Source organism: Oenanthe melanoleuca, chromosome 5 (assembly GCF_029582105.1).
Source record: "Oenanthe melanoleuca isolate GR-GAL-2019-014 chromosome 5, OMel1.0, whole genome shotgun sequence".
NCBI classification, from domain to species: domain Eukaryota; kingdom Metazoa; phylum Chordata; class Aves; order Passeriformes; family Muscicapidae; genus Oenanthe; species Oenanthe melanoleuca.
This window is the reverse complement of record NC_079339.1, coordinates 46913351-46936234: the sequence shown is the minus strand read 5'-3', so window position 1 is coordinate 46936234 and position 22884 is coordinate 46913351.

The following is a 22884-nucleotide window of genomic DNA, read 5'->3' as shown; positions in this document are numbered from 1 at the left end:
TTTCAGAAAAGTTTATATTTTATCTAAATTTCCTGATCTTGAGGAATTTAGTGTCTCTAATTTAGCACTGCAGAAGAATTAATTGCCTTGGATATTCTTTTTATTGTGACTTGTAATGTTCAGACAAATATAGCTATTGAGAGGCCTTGTAATATTTAATATTTGGCTCACCTGTATAACCAGAGTGCCTGTAGGTCCCAGGCAGGGCTGGGGCTGCTGCCCCAGGGCTCACACAGGCTGTGCACAGGCTGCCAGGCTGCCACTTCCCACATCGCATTCAGCACTCCTGCTTCTCTGCTTCCTGCAGGCTGGAAAGCCTCACACCTTTTTCCTGTGGACCCAGAGGTGAGAGGGCAAGGAAAGGGCAGTGCTAATGGCATGTGGGCTGTGCCCTCTTGGAGGTTTCAGTGGGATCCCACAGGGGCACAGAGCGTGGGCAGCAGCACTGCACAGACAGCAGAGCTGACAGCCTGGCTGTCTTGGGAGCAGGCTGAAATATTTACCTGCTATAACACCATCCACAGATTACTCTTCTCTGGGGAGTTGTCATCGAGCCTTTAATGCAATATTCAAGCTCATTAACAGCCTGTGAGGACAGACTAAAAGAAAGAGGTCAGAACTCAATATTTGACTGTATGAGGTCTGCACCTGAGGAAAAATGCAATAACCAGAAAATATCCACTCTCAGAAACAGTCTGTTTCCATGCTGATGGCACAAACAAAACACAAATTAATATGTTCTACATTTTAAAGGGCAAACCCCAAAGCAGAATTTTTTAGCCAGAATGCAAAAGAAAGCCAAACACTTTATGAAGTCTGATAGAAGCAGCTATTGCTATCAATAACATGCAAGAAAAACTAAACTAGAATGGTAATAGACATGGACAGCACTATAAAACTTCCAAACTTCCAGAGAGACAAATAGATAATAGCTTACAAGTAAAAGATTATACAAGGCCAAAAGCCTAGCTAAAAGTAAGAAAGAAGGGGCTAAAAACCCCCAAAGAAATGATAACAAAATACTAAATATGCAAATATCAGTCAACTAAAGTCATGGATCATGGGTTTGCCCCTAGAGCAAATTTACCTTATGTGGCATCAATTAACTAATTCTTTCAACCTGATAAGATCACAGAATTAGGAGATATTTCAAAGGACCTTCTCTTCTACCCCAAGTCTGCAATACAGGCATTTTGATAGGAGATTTTTCACTGATTTAAACTTGTTCTGTAATGAAAATTCCATATCCTTCCCATGAAATCCTTCTGTTTCACTGGCCTCACCACATGGATGGCAAATGCATATCTTCCTTTTGACAATTTGATCACATATTTAAATGTTGTTTAGAGGTTGTGCTGACCACTCACCCAATTCCCATCCCCTGTGCAGCTCAGGGGAGAGCAGCAGAGCCAGTACTGAAGTTGAGCCTGGGAAGAACAAGTGGGAGGGGGCAAAGGAAGAGGATTTAGTTTTGTCTTTCTTCTCAGTATCTTAATCTATTTTTAATTGGCAATTGACATAATCCTCCTCAACCAAGACTCTTTTGCCCACAACAGTAATTACTAAGCAATCTCTCTGTCTTTATCTCAGCTCACAAGCCCTTTCTTCATATCTTCTCCTCCATCCCATTGAGAGTGAGAGGTAGATGATGCTGGGTAGGCATCTGGCAGCCAGACAAGGTCAAACTACCACAACTTCTCCACAACCATCTCTTCAGCCATTAGAGAACATTATCATGTCATTTTATAGAGCACATGTACAGTATCTATCCTCTTCAAGCTTAAATGAAGAAAATTTTAACTAAAGGTAGCTTCAGGAATATAGAAGACAATGAGCAATAAGAATTATAGATCACCTAAGCCTTTCCTTGGCATTATTTAGCATAAGTAAAGCTTTTCAGAGAAGAGCAGGATAAAACTCTTCAGAAATAAGAGATGAGCTGGAATTTTATAGAAGCAAAGTTCATAAAATGAGCTTAATTGCAAAAAACAATGTTATTAGACCCACATATCATACACAAACCAGACCAGTTTTATGTGACTGGTATGGTAAGCAGGAAGAGCTTTCCTCTGAAACAACATTCCTTTGGGGCTGAGTTCATGATCAGATGGCTGGCCACAGAAATTATTAGGTCTTCTCAGAAGCTTTAGTTTTTGAATATCAGAAAGCTAGTGAAATTTTAATCTTCAATGTACTAACCATCATTTAGTGATTTCTAAAATACAGATACATCCCTTTCTTTTAATTACTTCCTATCATCCCAATGTGTATACATTTGTTTCTTAATTTATTATATCCTACTGTTCTTCCCCTTTTGTGTTGGAGTTTCTTATCAAAGTCTTAGAATAAGGTTCTTTACATTTCACAGTCATATAATCCCAGTTTTGAGGGTGGGTGTCCTTGAATTCTCCTGCTTCTCATGTCATAGCAAGGAGTCAATACTCTTTTTTATCCTCATTCTTTAATCTAAGATCTGTAATCCCATTGGTCTATTTCTTGCATGGCCACACTCAAAAGTGAATGATGAACCTGAGCTGAATCTTTACCAATGAAAAGTGCACTGGAAGAAATTATTTCACATATTTTACAAGGTTTACCCTTGGCAATGCAACCTAGGGTGATATTTCACATTTTTGTAATATGGCATGGTTGACCAAACCATACTTGACCAGAGCTTTTTTCTTCAAATTTGCAGAAGAAAGTTGCTCCCTATCCTGTACCAATAGAGATAATTCATCCCACTCATATACCATGTCTTTGGATAGTTTTAATTATAGCTTCCTTTTAAATTCATCTTATTTTTAATTCCAATTTCAAATTTGCCAGGAACATTTTTGAACTCTATTTTTGTCATCAAAAGAATTTCTGTCTTTAGTGACATTTGCAATTTTAATTTAAGAATTAATTACTGAAAACTAGAAACCATTATCATTACTGCATTGCAAGATGAATCAGTTTGAAATCCCTGAAAAGAATTAAGAGTTCATGTCATGCCACCTCTAAATTGTAATGAGGGTTACACAGATGTGAACTCAAAGTCACTTTAGACTGATGAAAGAGTAACTTATTTACTTATCTCCAGATTTTCTGGTATCTCAGGCTACTCAGGGGTCTAGCCTCTACAAAGGTCTATCTCTTAACACCAGAGGAACATTCAAGTGATTCCAAAAGGAAGGGTTTATTTCTGATTCTGTTCACCCTTCATGCTATTGTCTACAGGGTTTGATTTTTTTTCATTATTATATTACTATCTTGCTAGAATTGCTATTATTCAATTCCTCATTAAATTAATTTCCCTGTTAAAAAATGGATTTGACTCAGTAAGTAAAGCTTACATGCATTACATTAAAGAAGGAATTCAGCTAAGTTCTTTAGGGGTTCTGTCCATCCTTTTCATTATGTGATAAATGAAATTGTTTCTAAAAATGGCCATTGCAAGTTTTGTTCATAATACATATTTCAGCTTAGTTATTCAACATTATGGAAAAAGATCAGTCATTGTTCAGACCTCTAAAGTACAGGCCTGTTTTTTCACAGAGATGTTCTGGAACTATTTGGAGTGGCTCAGATTCTGTGCCCAGTCCTGCAGGGTTTCTGCTTACCCATGTGGGCTCATCCACACAGCTGGAACCCATCTGCCAGCAGAGCAGGGCTCTTGGGAACATTCCTGTGCACAGGGGAGGTGCTGTGTGCCTGTCACATCCAGAGCTGTTGGCAGCAAGGAGCAGACTCAGATTTGGATTTGAGCTTTAAAACCAGAGATTTATATAATTTGATGGAGAGACAAAAATTTCATCATGCTTCTTTGAAGTAATTAGAAACAATTTTGGAGCTAATTTCTGTGCATAGAGAGAGTTGCAGGATGGGTGTCATCTGTGCATTAAAAAGATTATGCCATAGAGCCATAATCCTAAAAAATTCGTGTATTTTTTCTTTGCTGTTAAGGTCTCAGTGGAATTAACAAAGATACTTATATAACTAAAGTCAAATGCATAAAAACAACCTCTTGGTATCAGAACCAAAAGATGAATAAACAAGGAGTGGTAAAGGGAGATAATGTTTTAAAGACAATTGTACCTGAAGAAATTAGTATATTTTCTTGATTTTCTCTTTTCTCCAGTGACAGAACTTGACTTTCAACTGGATATTAAGAGAAAAGTGAGAGAGGAAGCAAGGATGCTTTTGAGACCCTGCAGTCCCTGAAGCCCTCATTCCCAAGAAAACTGATCTTTCCATCAGACCATAAACAAATATAATCTCAGAGTTGTTGGGGTTTTTTTGTTTGTTTTTTTTTTTAGAACTGAGCTAATAATAGTGCTGGTGATAATTGCATTAAGTCATGTGCTTACATTTTTGTTCAAAGAGGATTTTATGAATTTGAATGTAAAAGAAATCCAGGGAAGGGAAAGCTACCAAGGAGCTGCAGACCTAATCTTGGGATGCTTCTGCCCTCTTGTGACCATTGTGAGATGCTTTCTGTAGCTCTTTACTGTGTAGCTACATCACATTTATTCTTGCTCACACCTTGACCCTTCTCAAAACACACACTCACTGTGCCAGCAGCTGCTGAGACCCCTTCCCTGCCCCACCCTCCCAGAGGAAAGCAGAACTCTTTGGCCCCATAATTCTACTTACAGAGGGAAGAGAGGGGACCAAACCAAAAGAAAACCCAACCCATCACATAAAGCAGGTTTCTGATACATTTGTTTCTTCAGCTGCAAAACGGAGATTTTGCATTATAATAATGAAAATCATTGTTGACTTAATGTAGCCATAAGTCTTGGAGAAAGGTGAAATAGAAATTATTATGAGAAATTCTGTTTATTTTTGGGTGCATGCTTTATTTTAGGAGAATTGGCAGTTGTGTCCAATCCTTCTTATTACTATGGGGTGGTAGGTTTAGTATTGGCTGGATGTGGGTGGCTAATTAGTCCAGATGCCTCCTCTGTGTTGCTGGTGCTGTTTTTGGTGTGCTTGGGCAGAATATTAGTGGGTTTTGCTTCTCTCTGGCAGTGCAGCCCTTTCCAGAAACATGGGGGGATTGAAGAGTTGAGTGGCTAGCTTTGGTTATGGCTGTGGGAACAGCTCTGAGTGTTGGTTTGGTGCAGACACTGCTGACAGCAGGAGTGTCTCTGTCTCATTGGGTTTTAGTGGGGTAGCTGTCTCCTACCCATGGGGACCAGGGAGGATTTTGGTTGTAGGCTTGAACTTTTATGGGTGCTATCTTGGGAGTGATTTGTGCAGTTTAGGGTAGAGAGCAGTCAAAAAGTATTTTAATTTCAAATAACAGCTTTGGGAGTTGTAGATAAAGGTTTTCTTTCTGAAGGTAAAGAACTCCATGAAGATGTATAATCTGCAGTCTTTGGTTTACAAGATCAAAGTTTTTATTAACTATTAGAGTAGTTTTAGAGGTTAAGTAATTTGTTTTCTAAGGCTCCAACAACAGGCATAGGATTAAGAGGATTATGCAGTAAGTGAAGGAGGCAAATTGTCTGATGATAATGAATGGATGTTCTATTGCTTGGTGAGAATAGATTGGCTACAAGGGTTCAGGGCAGGATTTGTGATGAGGTTGAAAGGTTATTCTGTGTTGCTGTGATTTCTGTGTGAGGGAGACAAGGAAAGACTCCTATGGAGGTGGAGACAGATTGTGTGGTGTTACTCTGCCAGAACTACACAGTCACCATGGTGGGGGCACTGGCTGGCTGGCTGTAAGCCACTGCCACTACTCCAAACATCATCTCAGGCCTTGAGAGACACATTTTGTGGTGACATGGTACCCAAGAGAGAATCAGTTCACACAAGGGGACTGATTTTAGAAATAGCCTTATAAACTCTTGGGCAACATGGGATTGAGTGCATGCATTGTGTCCCTTATCCCCCCAACCCTCTGGAAAGATGGAGAGGCACAAGGGACTGCTAAAGACTCTGCTAAGAGCATTAAGTAATGGGCATGGAAGCACTGGGATAAAAACTTAGGGTTATACATGTGGCCAACAAACAGTCATCCTTTTGAAACTTCTGCAGGTACTTGAACAACCTTGTTTCATGTTTTCTCCTCATCTGTGAAATAGTTATAAAAGATATGAAAAATGTTGATTTGACATTGAAATACCAACATTATTATCCTGGCTGGTCACAGAAGAATTGTGTACTAATTGTGCTTTTCATATAGCATCACTCACTGCAGCTGGGGAAGATTAGGGTCTATATTTTGTCCATGCCTTAAATAAGTGCAGTTATCAATTTATAATGAGTTTTCTTAGTGATTAAAAATTATAGAAATTAAAATTTTCAATTCATTTCCATAACAAATTGTTATGCTGCCTCTTTGCAAACAAAGAGTACTCAAGGAGCTGCTGGCTGCTTCTGCCCATTCTGGCCCCTTCCCTCCTGCCCTGCATCACGGGCTCTCTGCTACCCTCCACTGCACCCAGAGGCACTCTGGGATCAGCTGGATGCTCTGCAGGATTCCTTTAGCACCAGCAGGTGTCCCTGCCATTTAAGAAATCACCATTCAAAGCCTACCTTAGAAGACAAAACCCCTTTTTTTTTTTTTTTTTTTTTTTTTTTTAATCAACAGGAATGAGCAAAAAAAAATACAAGCAGCATCCTCCCTGCCTCCCTCTCTTTCTCCCTCCATCCCTGAGCACAGCCTGTGACAGAACCAAGATTTATGTCCATGAGGGAACAGGCTTCACAGCTTTCCAGCAATACAACACTACACTTACTGCCTCTGCTCTGTCGTGTCTTTGAACAGAAATTAATATGAGAAAGTATCTGGCATGACCATGAGACGTTCTGCAAGGAAAAGTAGCCTGGTTTGAACATCTGCCCCTGTTCAGTGGTGGCTCTGGAATTGTGTGTGGCTTATCCACTGGGAATTTCCACAGTTCCTGCACATCTTCCTTTGGTCCTTGGCCCTGGCACAGGGTCACTGCACAGGTCCTTCCAGCCTTGTGGACTGTTTCAGACTCTCCAGTAGCAAATGTCTGAGGAAGGAATATAACAGTAGAGATATACAAAATAATATTTTCTTCTTCCTATCCTCCCAGACTCCAATTCTCAGAAAAGTCCTTCCTATGCCTTCAGAAAGGCCCTTTCTGTGCCTTATGTCCTTATATTACAAAACAAGTATTTGAACCTACTATCTTTAACTGACCTGTACAGTGCCATAGGCACCAATGGATTTTATGAAATAACCTATATTCAGTACCTATTGGATCTATTAACTTTCCTGTTCTCAGCTCTGCTCCTCTTTTCTCTTTCCTTTGGTTGGACAGAGTTATGCATGCAGGTCATATGAAAACCTCAAGAGAATGAGGAAAATGAAACATCAGAACCAGCCCAGAGTTTCCTCACCTGGGGCAGCTGCTGCACTGAACACCAGCTCTCTGGCTGAGGAGGAATTTTCCTCCCAGCCCAGACCCCACCTGCTCACCTCCCTCTTCCTGCTGGAATTCTGGGGCTCACAGTTAAAACAGCCACACTCCAATTAATAGGGCTAAAACACCAGCCTTTTCTATCATGAAGAAAAGATTCCTGAGTCACTAAGATGTCTCAAGCATGAAATATTGTGCCAGATCTTTCAGCTCTTTACTTCTGTATTCCCGATTTCCATATTAATTTATTTATAGATACCTATCTCCAAATCTTTCTTTCAAAAGCATTGATAAAACTAATTGCTAACACACATTCTAAAAATCAGCTGAGTTCCATTTTAGAATTTAGAAGTAATTTAGTACATCATAAAATATAAAAATATAAATATGGCTAATATAAATCTTACTACTATGGAATCACTATTTTATTTTAGGAGCTTTCTGCAAGGTATATACCAAAGTATTTACAGTCAGGAAACCCTGGCCCAGAGTTTCTATTAATAGACCCTGTTGCAGTATATTCAGATGTGAAAGATGCATTACATCTCTAAATCTGGCAGTTAAAAAAATAAATTTACTCATATGAGAGCTTAAAAGTAAAGCAAGTTTTAAATTTAATACTACACAAGTGAGGCAGAGCCATTTAGAAATAAATCATTGTAAAAAGTTGTCTTCTCTGATATGATCACTTGGATTTCTTTGTAATTTTCTGCCTGAGAATTTCATAATGAAGGGTAGCTGTAGTTCTGTGGAGACTCTGACCAGTGCCCACTGGAAACATCACTTGGTGTTACACAGTTTCTTTTCTCTGACAAACAAGTTAATAAGTGAATAGGTACACACTGATGCACTTCCTGAAACATGACCATCTAAATTTCTACCAGCCATCCTCTCCACAGCTTGAGCAGATGATGACTCCCTGAGTGAATTAGATGCCTCGTGGTAATCCCATCCTTGCTTCCATGGACTAAGCCAGAGTTGCTCTGTTTGCAGCCCTTTAGACTGGGCTGCAAGGGAAGAGTGCAGGGAAGGGGATTCCAAGGGAAGAATGAGTCAAGAATGCTTAAAAATCAGTCAGAGCTCAGGTCCCAGTGGTAAAGGGCTCACAAACAAGACAGAGAAAAAAGAAAGATGTGGAATGCTTTCATTAATTCCCACTACTTTAGGATCTGACATATTCCCTCTGTTAGGCTTTTAGAAGGGCTTCCAGACCAGAATATTCCTTTGGGTACTGTAATGGCATTTATGGAGGCCAGAAGGAAGCACCAATGTATAAAACTTTCAGCAAGAGTGTGTTAAAACAGACCAATTCTGTGGCATTTGGAAAGAGTATATTAGGAGAAATCAAGGCATTTTTCTAAAGAGGAGTACATGTGTAAATAAGAAAATATCATCTTTATTTCTTTACATTGATGTGTGGCACAAACAAAATTTGCCATAACCAAATTATCTGAAAACAGGATAATTCCAAGATCCCATTGCAGTTTAGTATTAGATTTTATATGTAGCAAAGCCCCAGACAGAGAAAGGCTTAGCAAGGAGATACTTGGAAGCAACATCCCTTAAATGTTTTAGTCATGTCCTCAAGGCTCACCTCATAAAGGAAGTAGACAAGCAGCAAAAAGTAAATTGGAAAATCAAGGGTTTTTTTAATTTAAGTCGTTCTAGAGAAAATTTTCAGTCCAGAATTCCTCTGTCAGACACAGAGATAGCAAAATATTCACAGGTTAATCACAGAAGCATCATGAAGACATATCAGACAGCAGGAAAAGCCTTCTGCTAGTGTCAAAGGGAACATAGACATTGGAGAGTCCTGCAAGCAACAGCCCTGTATGTAGTCTTTAAATTTTAGTTAAATTTTGAGTCATGGTGATTTGAACATACAGGAACAAAACCTTCTCTTAAACACAGTTAGGGACCTCGGTTAAACTCAAAGACCTATCAAAGACAAATGCAAAAATAAATTAGGAGCTGGGTTTACATTCGATTATCATTATATAATATTATGTATTATTAAATCATATAGAAGAATCCTGCAAGGGCCATCTGCCAAATGAAGGTCTCCACTGTAGTAAGAGCTCAGCAACCACAGAAGCAAAGAGAATCTATGTGAGACAGGCACTTTGTTAATGGCACAGCTGCAGGAAACAGTTCTGACTGAGCTGGCATCTTTTTAGTTACTCCTAGTCCCACCAAGAAATAGGAAACTGTAATGTTCATGCAGCTACTTGTTTACCCAGCAGGCGGGTGGGTTGTCTGGTGGATGCATAGCGCAAGTGAGATAAAAATTCTGATTAAATATTTAGACTGGGGGAAAACAAAGGTGATTTGGGACATAAACTGAGCTGTGTTCTTGATTAATAAGGAAATGGTAATGCTTCTGCCAACAAGTAGATGGCAGCAGGACCATTTGCTGCATAAATACTCTCCTGTAGACTGTGCTTTTGTAATAGGTGGACAGAGAAGAATGGGAGTCCCTGTTCTGGAACAGACAGCTAGAGGCAAAGGAAAGAATGAAACAAATGAGCACAGTTCCTCTAGCAAATTCAGTTCAAAGGAACTAATAATATTGCATTTAGCAAATAAACAACCATCCATGAAAAAAAAAAAAATAAAAAAAAAAAACCCAAACCACATTTTTCCTCCAAATAGGACTTAATTATATCCTGTGCATGAAAAGAATGAATTCTGCCTCAGGTCTGTCAAAAATATTCTGGCTATTATGAATCTGTGTGGAGCCTAGGGGAACACATACAGTGCATGATAGAGGCAATTATTGGACTGCATGCACGTGTGTGAGTACTCTGCCTGGAACAGGGGCAGGAGCATGGCTGGCTGTCAAGAGCCCGTGCACAGCACAGCAGCAGCTCTGTGTGCTGGTGTGGCAGAATGGTAGTTAGGTATTGGATATTCAACCAGGTTTGAGAGTTTGCCCTGCCTTTCTTTCTGCAAAGGTTGTCCCTGCTATATGTGAATGCTTTTTCTGTTTTAACAGCCAGGAAATAAAAAGCCTTCAGAGGCTGGAGCCTGGTGCTGTCGTCCTCAGAATTTGGATAAGTGAAGCTGTGACTCCTGTCCCCAGCTGTCAGCCCTGCTACACACAGCAGAGGGGGAGAGATGATAGCCAAGGACTCAGCACAGCCAAATAACAACTGGAAGGATTGTTGTATTAATCTGGCACAAAGCAGGGACACTTTTGGCTGTTTAACAAGCTTGAATATCATGGTTTATACCATACTTTGATGTCCATATGTTTTTCTATGAACATTAAGCTCTTACAGAGGTTGATATACTGCCAGAGGTCTACAGGAACAGACCAGATAGATACATCTACACCTACAGGTACAGTGTTAGCCAAGAATGACTAATGTAGTTAATCAGAATTGCTCTGAGGTCTGGAAATCCCCATGAAATATTCCTTTTCTAAATTTTTTTTTTTCTATTTTGAGAAATTTCTGCAGAATGAAACTAAATCTACCAAAGGTTTAGCATATGGACAGTCAAGACATGCCAAAAGGTAGAAGCAGATTATTTGTTCATAAATATGTAAGAGGATTCCCATCATTTCTTTCATAATACTTTGCTTGATTTTTTGCTTCCTATGTTTATAACAGAAATGGGGAAATACTGACCACTGCTTAAATTAAATCTAAAACCTAAAATCTAGAACCTAAAAAAAGGTTCTATCACAACCATTCAGCATCCATTGCTGCCGGGCTGCTTAAGTCTGGCCTTAGCTGACTGTAGCTGTGGGATAATCCAAGGATATTAATGATTAGAAGGTCTGCATGGTCACACAGAAGGAAGAAAGCTGGTCAATATTTTGCAGAAATCTATGTTTTCAGCCATTGTTTTACCACATATCACCATAATCAATTTTATCAGTTTTATATAAGCTTATCCTGGCTCACACACAAGGTGAGTACTTGCCTCAGGACTGATATGGGACAACTTGATTCTTTCCTACTATTAAAAGTTTCTGTTGTTGATGATTATTCATTAAATGACTTCTGGACTGCATGGTGATTGCTAAGTCGTGGAATTTTCAGTGATCTAAGCAAGATAATGAGATTCGAAAAGGAAAAGACTCATTGCTTCTGTTGTGGTTGCTCACAAATTCAGAGCACACTGAATTCAGAACAGAAGTTGCAAAAGACAGAGCTTTTCATTACCTCTTTCCCAGAATTTCCATTTCTTCTTAAAAACAGTACTGCATCATTTGTTTTATTTCCTCTCAATAGAAAATACAGCAGCAAAGCATGACATGCTTACAAACTTAGCCATGCATTTAGTAGGGCATGATGAGATGAAATTTATACTGAAAGGATATCTACAATATTTACAGAGCAGCCTGAACACCACAGGCATCACTATGACCTAAAATAAAACAGAGGAGTGCATAGAAAGTTTCACAGTGAGTTTCAGGTGAGAGATGCTGAGAACGAATGGGTGCAGCAAGAGAGGTTTCAGGCAGGGAGGGGTAGAGAGTTTGTTTGGAGGGTGTGCTATTTGACACTCAGAAATGCAAACTGTTGGAAAATCTGCTACAGTCTTCAAGTTCCTAACAGTCCCCTTAACATCCACAGAATAAAAATAGACCCTGTGTGTCTGCCTGAAACGTTACAGCACTTTGGTACCACCCACCTCTAAATGATCACATCAAATTTAGGTGAGGAGGACACCCATGTTCCTGTTAAGATCTACCCTTCCTCCCTTCTTCCACACATTTCTTTACACATTTGTGTTTATTTCCCTCTGCATTAAACCATCCTATTTAAGTACTATTTGCAGTACTCAGAGATTTGAAGCACAATGATGTAAATTATTTTGCAAACGATTAGAGGCAGGAGTGCAAACAAAAGCACTAATTTCCAAAGTATCTTTAATCACTTGGTGCAGGCTCAGAACCCCAAGCAAATATTAAGATCATTAATAGCTGTCAACTTGTCACTCACATGAAAAGCACCTTCAGTCAATGATGCAAACGTGTCCCTCATACTTCAGAAGGTGTGAGCACAGCCACCTGCTGTTTCTCTCAAGGTCACACTGACTTCACAGCACTCTTCCCATGGTGTAGAAGTTCTAATCTATTCTGAGAGTTCCTTCAGGATTTCCAAGCCTTTGTTCAGCAATCACTATCAATGAATGAAACGCTTGCTTTATATCTCCAGTGAGTTCTTCAAACATAACCTTTGAATAACCTCCAATAATTGGATGGCAGGTGACGTACATATGAGTTTGGATGTAAAAATTGTTCTAACAAAATCCAGACAAGCACAGAGATGTAGAATTCATGATCAAAAAGGCAAAACAAGGCACCTTTCCAGAAGACAGCTGTTCCCATTCTTTGTTTAGCAGGAAAGATTTTGGCTTATAGGACTTAGAAGTGCCTTGTCACTTGATAGCAACATACTCATGCCTTCAAAAACTACTTAAAGTATTAAGTGTAGCTGCAGGTTGCTAGTCCTGTGGATCTTTGGGATTCCTAACATCCTGTGAGGTGTGCTTTCCCCCACCCCTTTTAAGCAATAACCACTAGTGGAGGATGGGATGGCTGCCTCCACCTTACTCTGGACTTTGGGGTGGGTGCCAACATGGCAGCCAGGGGCTGTCTGGAGTGGTGACCCAGACTTGCTGGCATGCAAATATGGCCATAAGTCACTCATCCTTCTCTATAAACAGCAGCAGCCCACGGCCCTGCAGCAGCTGCACGCCAGGATCTCTCCTGGAGCAGGGACACCTCTCCAGCTAAGAGATCCCTCCCCACAACAGATCCTCACTGAGTGATTAACAGCATGATAAACTTTGATTTCTCAGCTAAGCAGTCAAAAGAACTCGCTGTCCACATCCAATCCTTTCAACCTAAACTGTTGACCAAGTCTAGGATTAGGAGTGGACCCAGCTGTGCCTAGACTGCTCTCTGAGAAAGGGTTCAGAAAGCAGGACATTCTGAACCTCATGATTCAGTGGGAGGGTCTGACCCTGTCCTCTATGCAGTAACTAATCAAGTATACCTTGCCAACAAATCTTGTTTAATCACTGTCACATTTACCATTGAAAACTAGCTAAAAAATTTATATTGATACAGTATATGGTGACTTCTTTCTTGTGAATGAATGGCATCACACCAAGACACAAATCATATCTATCTATCTATCTATCTATCTATCTATCTATCTATCTATCTATCTATCTATCTATCTATCTATCTATCTATCATCATCATCTATCTATCTGTCATCTGTCTGTCTCTCTGTCTGTCTGTCTATCTGAAAAAACCCCAGAAGGAATGTTGCTGGAGGTATGCCAATACTTCCATTGAGAGAGCACTCTCTGGGAGGAGTGCAGCTCCAAACATCACCTTCATTTTGGTACATTCTCATAAATCTCACAGGTGGCAGAAAGTACCCATACTTTTTTTTTCCCATTACAATCAGTTTTGCTAACTTAATACTGTAAATCCTCTTCAATTCTTTTGCTGATCATTGTTGAAGGTTACATATTTGTACTTCATTGCTGCTTCTGAACACAATAAAAATGTACTTTAGTGCACACTTTCTGTGACTCTGACTTCTCAGTGAAGGAAAGCATTACCAAGATGGAGCTGGACAGTTTGTCTTCTGGTACAGGACTGTACAGAAATCCTGGCATAATTATTTGCATGTGGAGTGCTTCATGAATTAAGGCTAAATATAAAGACAGGCACAGAGTGCCTCACTGCCTTTCTGAAGGATAGCATATCTTGCTGTATTAATTGTGTGACCCACAAAGGGAGAGTGCAAGGATTAGGTTTACAAAGAAATTAGGCACCCAAAAGCTATTTTAGTGATACTTCAGCTGGATTTACTGCATGAAATCTTCAACTTCCAACACTCAGGCACTGCCTGGCATCTCAATGGCCAGCTCTGTAGATTCAGACTTTTTGTCTCTGAGAGACCAATTTCCACCTCTGACAGAAGGAATTAAAAGGGAAAAAAAAAGATAAAGGGGGGAAAAAAGAGAAAAAAAAAAAAAAAAAAAAAAAAGGAAAAAAAACCTTAAAGTGTCTAAGTTTAAGTAGCTCAGAGATATTTCAAAGGGCTGTGAAGTAATCCTGTATGTGCCAGCCCTGGAGGAGGAGGCACTGGGAGCAGAGCATGGCCTCCCCTCACTGCCAGCCCATCAGGGTGGATACAGCACATCTGTGGGCTCCTGTGCCTCAGCTGCACAGTCCTCTGAAAATGTGCTGGCTTAAGCTTCTGTTTGCTCAGGATTTCTGACTGCACTGCATGGCAGGCCAGCCCTGGGAGTGCAGCTTTGGAGACTCTCTTGTGGTCTATTTTCATATTCTCGTGAGTCTTGCTAGAATGCTTTGCAGTTGCATCCTCAGAGTCTGGAGGCCACCCAAAGAAACCAGCATTGAACCTAAACTCATTTTGATCTCTGGAGCTGATGCTGCACATTGGGAGCTATCTGATGCCTTGGGCAATGAATGGTGATTTTATGCCCCAGAGCAGATTTACTGCAAGATCCCTTTCTCAGGGTGAGAAACAGCCTTGGCTTTAAACAAGGGGACACAGCTTTTCAGCATCTGGATGCTTCTAACATCAAATTTGGTAAGAGCTCTCTAGAGACAGTTTTCACTGTCCATTAACTTTTGCAGTGTGTCAGCTTTCCAGTGTAGTTGAAGTCACTATGGAGCTCAGGGTGTTAGGACAAAACACGCCATTAAGACAATAAAATTCTCTGGACTTGCTAATGTGAGCCAGAAATCTTGGTTGACTCTTCTCTACTAAAGTCATCCTGTTTGTTTACAGCTCACAACAACTTAAAACCAACTCCCACAGCCAGAAAGAAGTGCATTTTGCCCAGAGACAAGTTGGAGCTCCCTGTTGCTGGACAGCAGCAGAGGCAGCAGCTGGGACAGATGGAAAGTCATGCTATGAGTGTACTGCTGACCCATGAGAAATTTTGCACATTCTGCAGCACAGTCAAGTAGTTTTGCAACTTTTTAAGAGACTAGGGAAAAGATCAAGAACAAAATTTGCGTTGAGGTTGAGGCTGCCTATGACTGGTACAGTCAGGCAATCTTTTTCTTTTCATTTCTTAGCCTTTGAAGAAGCAAGGCTGTTATCACTGTAGGAACAGGCTATAGACTTGGGGCTGGGTCACAGACCTCTAGATGAAGTGGGGTATTGCCTAAACCTTGTCTTGGTTTAAGCCACTTTAAGTGGGTGGATACTGTAAAATGAAATACCTCTGTTTTTAGTTTTAACCCCTCCCTTTGCATCCATAAAGAGAGAGAAATGCAAGTAGGTGTAAGTGAAAAAGTGAAAATTGCTGTGGTTGGATGAGCCCTCAAAAATTGTCTTTGTCTCTTTTTCCACTGTCCAGAGAAGTGACAATTTTAAAACAAGTGGAACTCAGGAAATATTTAAAGTAGAACACTATTCCCCAAAACTGCACATGCATCATTATGCACTATTGAGTGACTACTTCCCACTCTTGTGTGCAGAATTCAACATTCATTTGTGTTTATGTCTTGTACTTACACGACATTTGCATTGTTATTTTGAAGAGAAAGGATCTTGTAAGGGCACTGAAATCTCTGCACCTGCTCTTCCTTCCTTCCTTGAAGCCAGAATGGTATAAGGAACATCAGTGCACATTAAGTTTAATCTGTGTTAAGATGTCCATCTTTCTCAGAGGAGGAGATAGATTGCTCTAATATGCAAGGTTTTGTAATAACAAAATGTCTCACCCAGAATTGTAGCTTGGTTGGTAGATTAGATAGAAAGAATTATTCCCATGTAGATTCTAACGTTGTATTTTAATAAATGTTTTAAATAAAGGGCAAGCTTCTTCCCATGCAGTTTTGCTTTGTTCTAATGAAATATTTACCATGCTGTAATTGCAGTCCATCCCTCAGGCAGAAGAATACTGTCAGCCATGTAATAAATATTCTACTAGGCCTAAGCTAGGCTTTTGGAAAAAGAAACTTTTCTTAGTAGGTAAGAGTTGTTTGATAATGGTTTGTTCTGAGGTGACCACTAAGGAATTTGTTCATTAAATGGATTTCAGAAACAGCAGGGGTGTAAGATTCTTCACACTTCATCACATTTAGCTAATCATTTATACATTCAAAAAACTTTACTAACTATGCCTCACAGAGGAGAAGCAAACCACATGAGTCAAATCACCAAGTTACTTCTCAATTGCAAAAGCACTTCATAAAATCCCCTCTAAAAATACAAGAAGCTCTTTTGAAAAAAGAAACAACAGGAAAGCTAGAGAGGGCAATGAGCAGAATCAGCTACTTCCCCAATAATATCACTCTACTGCTCAGCTTAAATCAGATGAGACCCTAGATCTCCCTTCAGTCAATGCCAGAGTGCTTTGTTTTCCTTCCAAAACTATTCTAAAGGTAAAAAAAATTCCAATTTAATCACAGAAAAAGAACATATAAACAGGCATGGATTTATTTCCACACGACACAGTCTGTGGTGAATGTCCAAGGACAAGGATGCTATATTCAGTTTTGGGTCACATGCACATGGGTCTTTCTCACCTCTCTGGCCACAGCTGCCCTTTTCCACTAATGCTGGTCTGGGCTCAGCATCTTCAGGCTCATCCAATCTCAATTTCAGTTTATGAAAAATAACTGAAGTACAAACTAAATTACTTGGGGTAGTGGAAGTTCATGTGGTGCTGTAGAGAAGACAGAAAACATCACAGGAACTCCCATACTGCTTCCTATCTCTATTACTGTTCACAGCTTCTCTGCCAGGAAAAAAAAACAGAGTGGGGACAGGCAGGGAGAGAGAGTGCAGCAGGAGAAAAAGTGAAGCTGTTCATTTCTCTCAGTTCCCTCTCTCACTCTTTGCCTTTCCTTTCTGGGCTTTGATCTAATACTTCCATCTGACAAATGGAAAAGAACAGAGGATCACCAGGAGGTAGCAATAAATATGCAGCAGTACTTTTCTGCCTTTAGTTTTCACCTTCATTCATTGCAGAAAAATTGCCTCTACATATTCTTCCTTACAGAATGGGGAGGAGGACACTTTATGCCAAACAGAGATGTATTTGTTTCCTCTTAAAAGAAAAGATCAGCCTCTTACTTCTGTATTCAGAAGTGTGTATTTACAGAGTTGTTACATTGCCTGCAACCAGACTTTAAATATTTATTGCTTGTGTGGTTGAAAAATAATACAATCAGATGACAAGCAAGCCTCCACAGATTCTCCCTCTGACAATATTTCAAGCCATGGGGGAACACACACTACAGCTAGCTGGAAACTTACTCCACAAGCAGCTCTGCAGGACAGATCCTGCTGAATGCTGGGAGGGGAACACCAGCCTGAGACCAGTGCTTAATATCTCACAGAAAAGATGCACAGACCCCAAACCAAAACAGAGGGAAAGGATCATCAGAATAGTAGTGTCCAGTTTGAATACCACACAGAGAATTACCCTGGGTAGGGCTTTTGGACTGCAGAATCTGTACCAGCCATTCAACAGCTTCTGTCTCTCCCCATATACCCACAGAGGAGAAATCCTGACCAGCAATGAAAACAAAAGTCACAAAGAATGGGAAACTTTCATTTGGACAGACTAAGCCTTCAATATGACAAATATTTTCCTGTTCAGGAAGAGCCACCAGTGTCACTGCAATAGAGAGCAATATCCCAGGAAACTGCAGCATGTCCCAAAGGACCCTCCAAGATTTTCAAACACCTTATGTGACACCAGTGCTCAGCATTCCCCTCCAGAACACCCCTGATGTGTCCATGTCTATTAGAAGATCCACTGCTGAATCAGGCTGTCTTAAAGACCAGTCAAACCTTTCCTCAAACATGCACTCACTGTACAGTGTGGGCTTCCTCCACAGCCAGGTATGATCTGGGAACTGTGCAATACTTTCTGCCCATTCTGTTAAATTTATGGAAGATGGAGTCAAATGCAAAATGCTCTTCAAAGGTTTCAGTTAAAAATATTAATGAGCTTTTAGATCATGGCTTCTAGCTTTTAGCCAACTTTGTGGGAAATTGCAAAGTTTTAACTTTTCCTTGTTTGTGGTGTTTCAGCTGTACCTCAAACTTAGCTCTATAAGAATGTGTAGTCTCTACTGAATTCTCCACAGTGCATTCTGCATTGCACAAATTTTTTCTGAAGTGGAAACTCTGAACCACACTGTTAAACACAGGAAATGTTTCCTTTTTTTTCCTAAAAAGATAAGAAGTATCTGCTGAAAATGCAGATGCATAAGTAACAGCAATATATGACAAGTCAGGAAGTTTTCCTGCTACTAAATTGATCATTTCTCTTGTGAATATAGACAAAAGAAAATGATTTTCATTTTGCTGTTTTCAGTTTTTCATGTCTTGGCCCTGCAGTTATGAAACTCCTGATTAACTGTCATGTAGAGTGAGAGTGGGGATCCTTTCATGCAACACTTGGGTTGCCAAAGGCTTGTTGGCTTATTCCAGGGAAGGTGAGGATATTACTTGTGATACTCTGTAAGTACAAAGAGATGAGATGAAACCACAGCATTCTTCTCACACATGGCTAGAGATGGACCAGCTGAATTTATATGAAGAGCAGGAACATCTCTTAGCACTGATACAGCACCCACAACTCACATCCCCATCTCTAAGTATAGGGATACTGAAGTAAAGGACAGAATTGCTCCTTGCGTCTCCTGCCCAAATACAGGACAGAAGAAATACATTTTCCAATGCATTTTCACTCTTAGAAAATATGCAAGAATGCAGAAGTGTTATTTATGGCTTTCAAAAGGCTAGAAAAAGCAAAATGTTGTTGTTGCATAGAAAGGGTAAAACCCATATTATGAGGTAGCCATAAAGAATGGAAATAAAAGCATCAATTTTTTTATTGTGCCTTTAAAGGCACAATATCAAAATTTAATTCCCAAATACTGCAAAAGAAGAAAATATGTAAGAAAAACTTTGTTTCAAAGCACATAGGCTAAACACACACAAAAATTACAAACACTCAAGAGGATGGCAGAGTTTCACATCTCTTATAAATGAAAGGCTAAAGTAGCCAGCAAAAAGGATTGAAAATAGCAATGCAAACCTTGAAATAATATCAGTGAGATGGGAGAGAGAGAGGAGAAGGGGAGATGGCCAGCAGTGAGCATCCTGTGCTCAGAAGACATGCTGGGAAAATGCCAGGAACAAGTGGCAGACAGGATTTGCATCCTGCTTAAACCAGCATCATTCCTTGAGAGACTCTGCTGTGCTGAGCAGGGTTATTCCAGTTTTGCTCCTGAGGGCAGGGGCACTCTCAAAACCTTTTTGTGCCTCTGACTGAAGGCTGGTACTCCTTAATTTGCCCAGTTTTGTCAGATGTTGCATGGGTTTTACAGCACTGGATTGAGCCATATTATCTGGGTGAGATTAGGGGGTTCAGAGCCTCGGCCAGGGACACCTTCATGCCTTTGCTTCAGCGATATCCCAGCCTGGGCAGGGCAGATTCCCTCCCATTTGCTACCACCACCTGCCCAGAGGGCAGCTGCCACAGGGGACTCCAGTGGCACATGGTTATTTAAATAAGGAAAAGCCAATTATTTTCATGAGTTAAGATCATACATAACAGCAGTAGGTATATTAAGAGGTGAAAGTAACACTGACATTTACAGCAGGAAAAGTCAGAGGCTAGGCTCTGTGACCAGGAGAGCCATGACTGCTTTCACCTTGCATAGCAAATTAAATCTTCAGAGAACAGCTTTAACAACTTACTTCTCCAGAAAAGGCAGAGCCCTTTTCTCATGGGTAATGGGATAAAAAAAACCACCAAACCAAACCATAAAATCAACAAACTCCAATGCCCTAAGACACAGCATTTCTCCTGATGGCAAGGGTAAATCTACTGTCTTTTCTTTCTTCCTAGCCTAAACCTTTGCCACAGAATCCCTCCAGGCTGTTGTCTCCAGCTTGGACTGCTTTTGGGGGCTGCCACATTCACTGCAGTGTTCTTCAAGGCTTTCCCACTGCCAAAGCAGCCATTGTCATTGTAACAGTGTGTTGATAGACTCAGCAAGGAGAATGACAACAAATGTCGTCCCAGAGGAGACATAAAGAAAAATTAATTAAACATGTGTATAAAAATAATTACATTCTTCAAAAAGACACATGCAAACTGACATTCCAGGGATGACTCATACTTCCCTGCTTTTTTTCCTGTGTTTCCTTGAAGCCTGCTCTTAGTCATGTTGAGGAGTGTGTGTTTGCTCACAGAACCAGGCTGCCTTGATGGGCAGCACTGGCCTCATCCCACGTCCTCCTCAGCACCAGCACAGCCACATCTGCTGTAACAGACCATGAGACCAGCCTCAGATCTGCCTGTGTGAGGGCTTTGCCAATGCCCTCCCCCCCGCCAAAAAAAAAAGCTCAAAACCCACAGAGAATCACAAACAGGCAGATTTTTTAGGACATCAGCTTGTTTACAGAGTGCTGCAAAGGTTCAGTTAGTTTAGCTGTGACCTTGTGAGCATGAAATCAGCTTGATCACCATCACTAGTTGTGTAAGATTAGCACTGCAGGAAGAATGGGATTCTACCAGACAATAAGCCAAAGTGATTTCTTTTTTTCTAAGCAGCTTTATCAAAACCTTAGAGGCCTCATTATAAGAGCCAACTCCACCCCTCAGCTCTTTCTCTATTAACTGAAGTGTGTAAGGAAGGAATTTTAGACTGTCCTTGCAATGCAGAACTTATTGCAGCATTCAGCCACAGATTCCTGCATACTGATCTTCCTTTATGGCTCAAAGTGTTTCACCACAGGCTCTGATGGTTGCACCTCAGTCCAAGAAGCTCTGGCAGCTTTTGCCACCCTGCAGAGTCCTCTCTGCAGCTGCCCTGGTACTGGGTCTCACTCACCAGCCTTTTTTGCCCCCAGACAGAAAAGCTCTGCTGAGGGGTAGCTGTATTATCATTACATGGTGGGGGTGTACTTCTAGCAAGCTTTAAAGGGGAAGGAGCAGAGCTGGCAGAAAGGATAAAGCATGCCAGGTATACAATAGGAACAGCCCACAGCTCTTCTGCCTGTGGGAAAGGATGATGCTCAGCACAGCTGGTGACACTGGTGGTTGAAATGGGATCAGAGGATAAAATAGAGCCTTGGGCAAGGAGGAGGTTCTCAGTTTAAGTCTGAGGCACATAAAGCAGAGAGGTAGCCATTTAAGCAAGACTGCTTAGCTATGATGTTTTGTGAGGAATGGACAAGGCTGATGTTATGAGCCAGGGAACAAGAAGGGAGTTGCAGAAAGGAGAAAAGAGACTGAGAGGGAAATGAATGAGTGCTCTGGGACATTTGTTCCCTTCTATTTCAGAGAAATAACTCTTTCAAGCAGTAATAACCTCCCAAAAAAGCAAAATGGACTGTGTGCTTCAGCGTGGCTGCAAGACACTGCCCTGCTCCAGTGAAGCACTTAAGCACATCCTTACTTTCAAGCTTATGGGCAGCCCAGAGAGCCAACGGTCCAATTTTTGGACAGAATTATGAATATAAATTCTCTGCTGGATTCAGACCTGGGAGCTAGATTCTGCCTTCAGCTCCAGTCATGTAACTTCAGCAAAGGCTGTACTGACAGCTGGGAAACACTACCCTGTGTGTATGTGAATGTAATGAAAAAGCAAAGAGATGACACTGAATTGAACTAATATATTTAACTTTTACATAATAAAGTTATAATTTTCAAGGTAGTTTTCAAAGAGCCTTTGAATATATGTTGTATATCCTTCTGCTTCTACAACTACTCAATAAATCAAGTGCCTATTTCTTATAGGATTCTATGCATTTTGGTCTGTGGAGCTTGAATTGGTTGATACAAACAGATATGTTTTATTTTTACAACTAGATTGTTTAATTTCTTTTGTTAAAACTACTTCTCAGCAATGACATATCAACAAGGTTATCATGCAGGACTTGATGAGTAAAAAGACACACAGAAGGAGGAAAGGAAGACTATCCATCCTCTGTACAGGGGAAAAGTCTATAAATAAAAACTTACTGATCTGAAAGGATATTGGAAAGCACCAGTCAGATTCTGTTTTAATGTTAAGCTACACTTCAGTACATCCTTCTGGAAACCAAGCATGGACTAATGGAGGAACACTCTGCATGCCTATTGATTTCTTTATTTAGTTTCCAGGCAGTGGAATTGCAGCACAAGGATCACTGTTTTCAGATCTTTTACTTTATTCTGCAAAATGACAAAAAGTTATACAAAATTTTTGAGCTTATTTGACAGTTGCAGAGATGTCTCAGTACTAAAAGTGGGTTTCAGTTGTATTAATTACAATATTTTAATAACATGAGATCTTTATCCTCTTCAGGTTTTATGGTGTCAAAAGAATTCTGCTTTTGCCACTAATTTTGTAAGGACCCTTTATTTTTTGACAAGCAGCAATGTTCAATCAATTCAAATTACTAACCTCTATAATGAAAGTCAAAGAAGGTGTCATCCCCCTGATAAGCAATGCTGGAACACTGGTAATGGA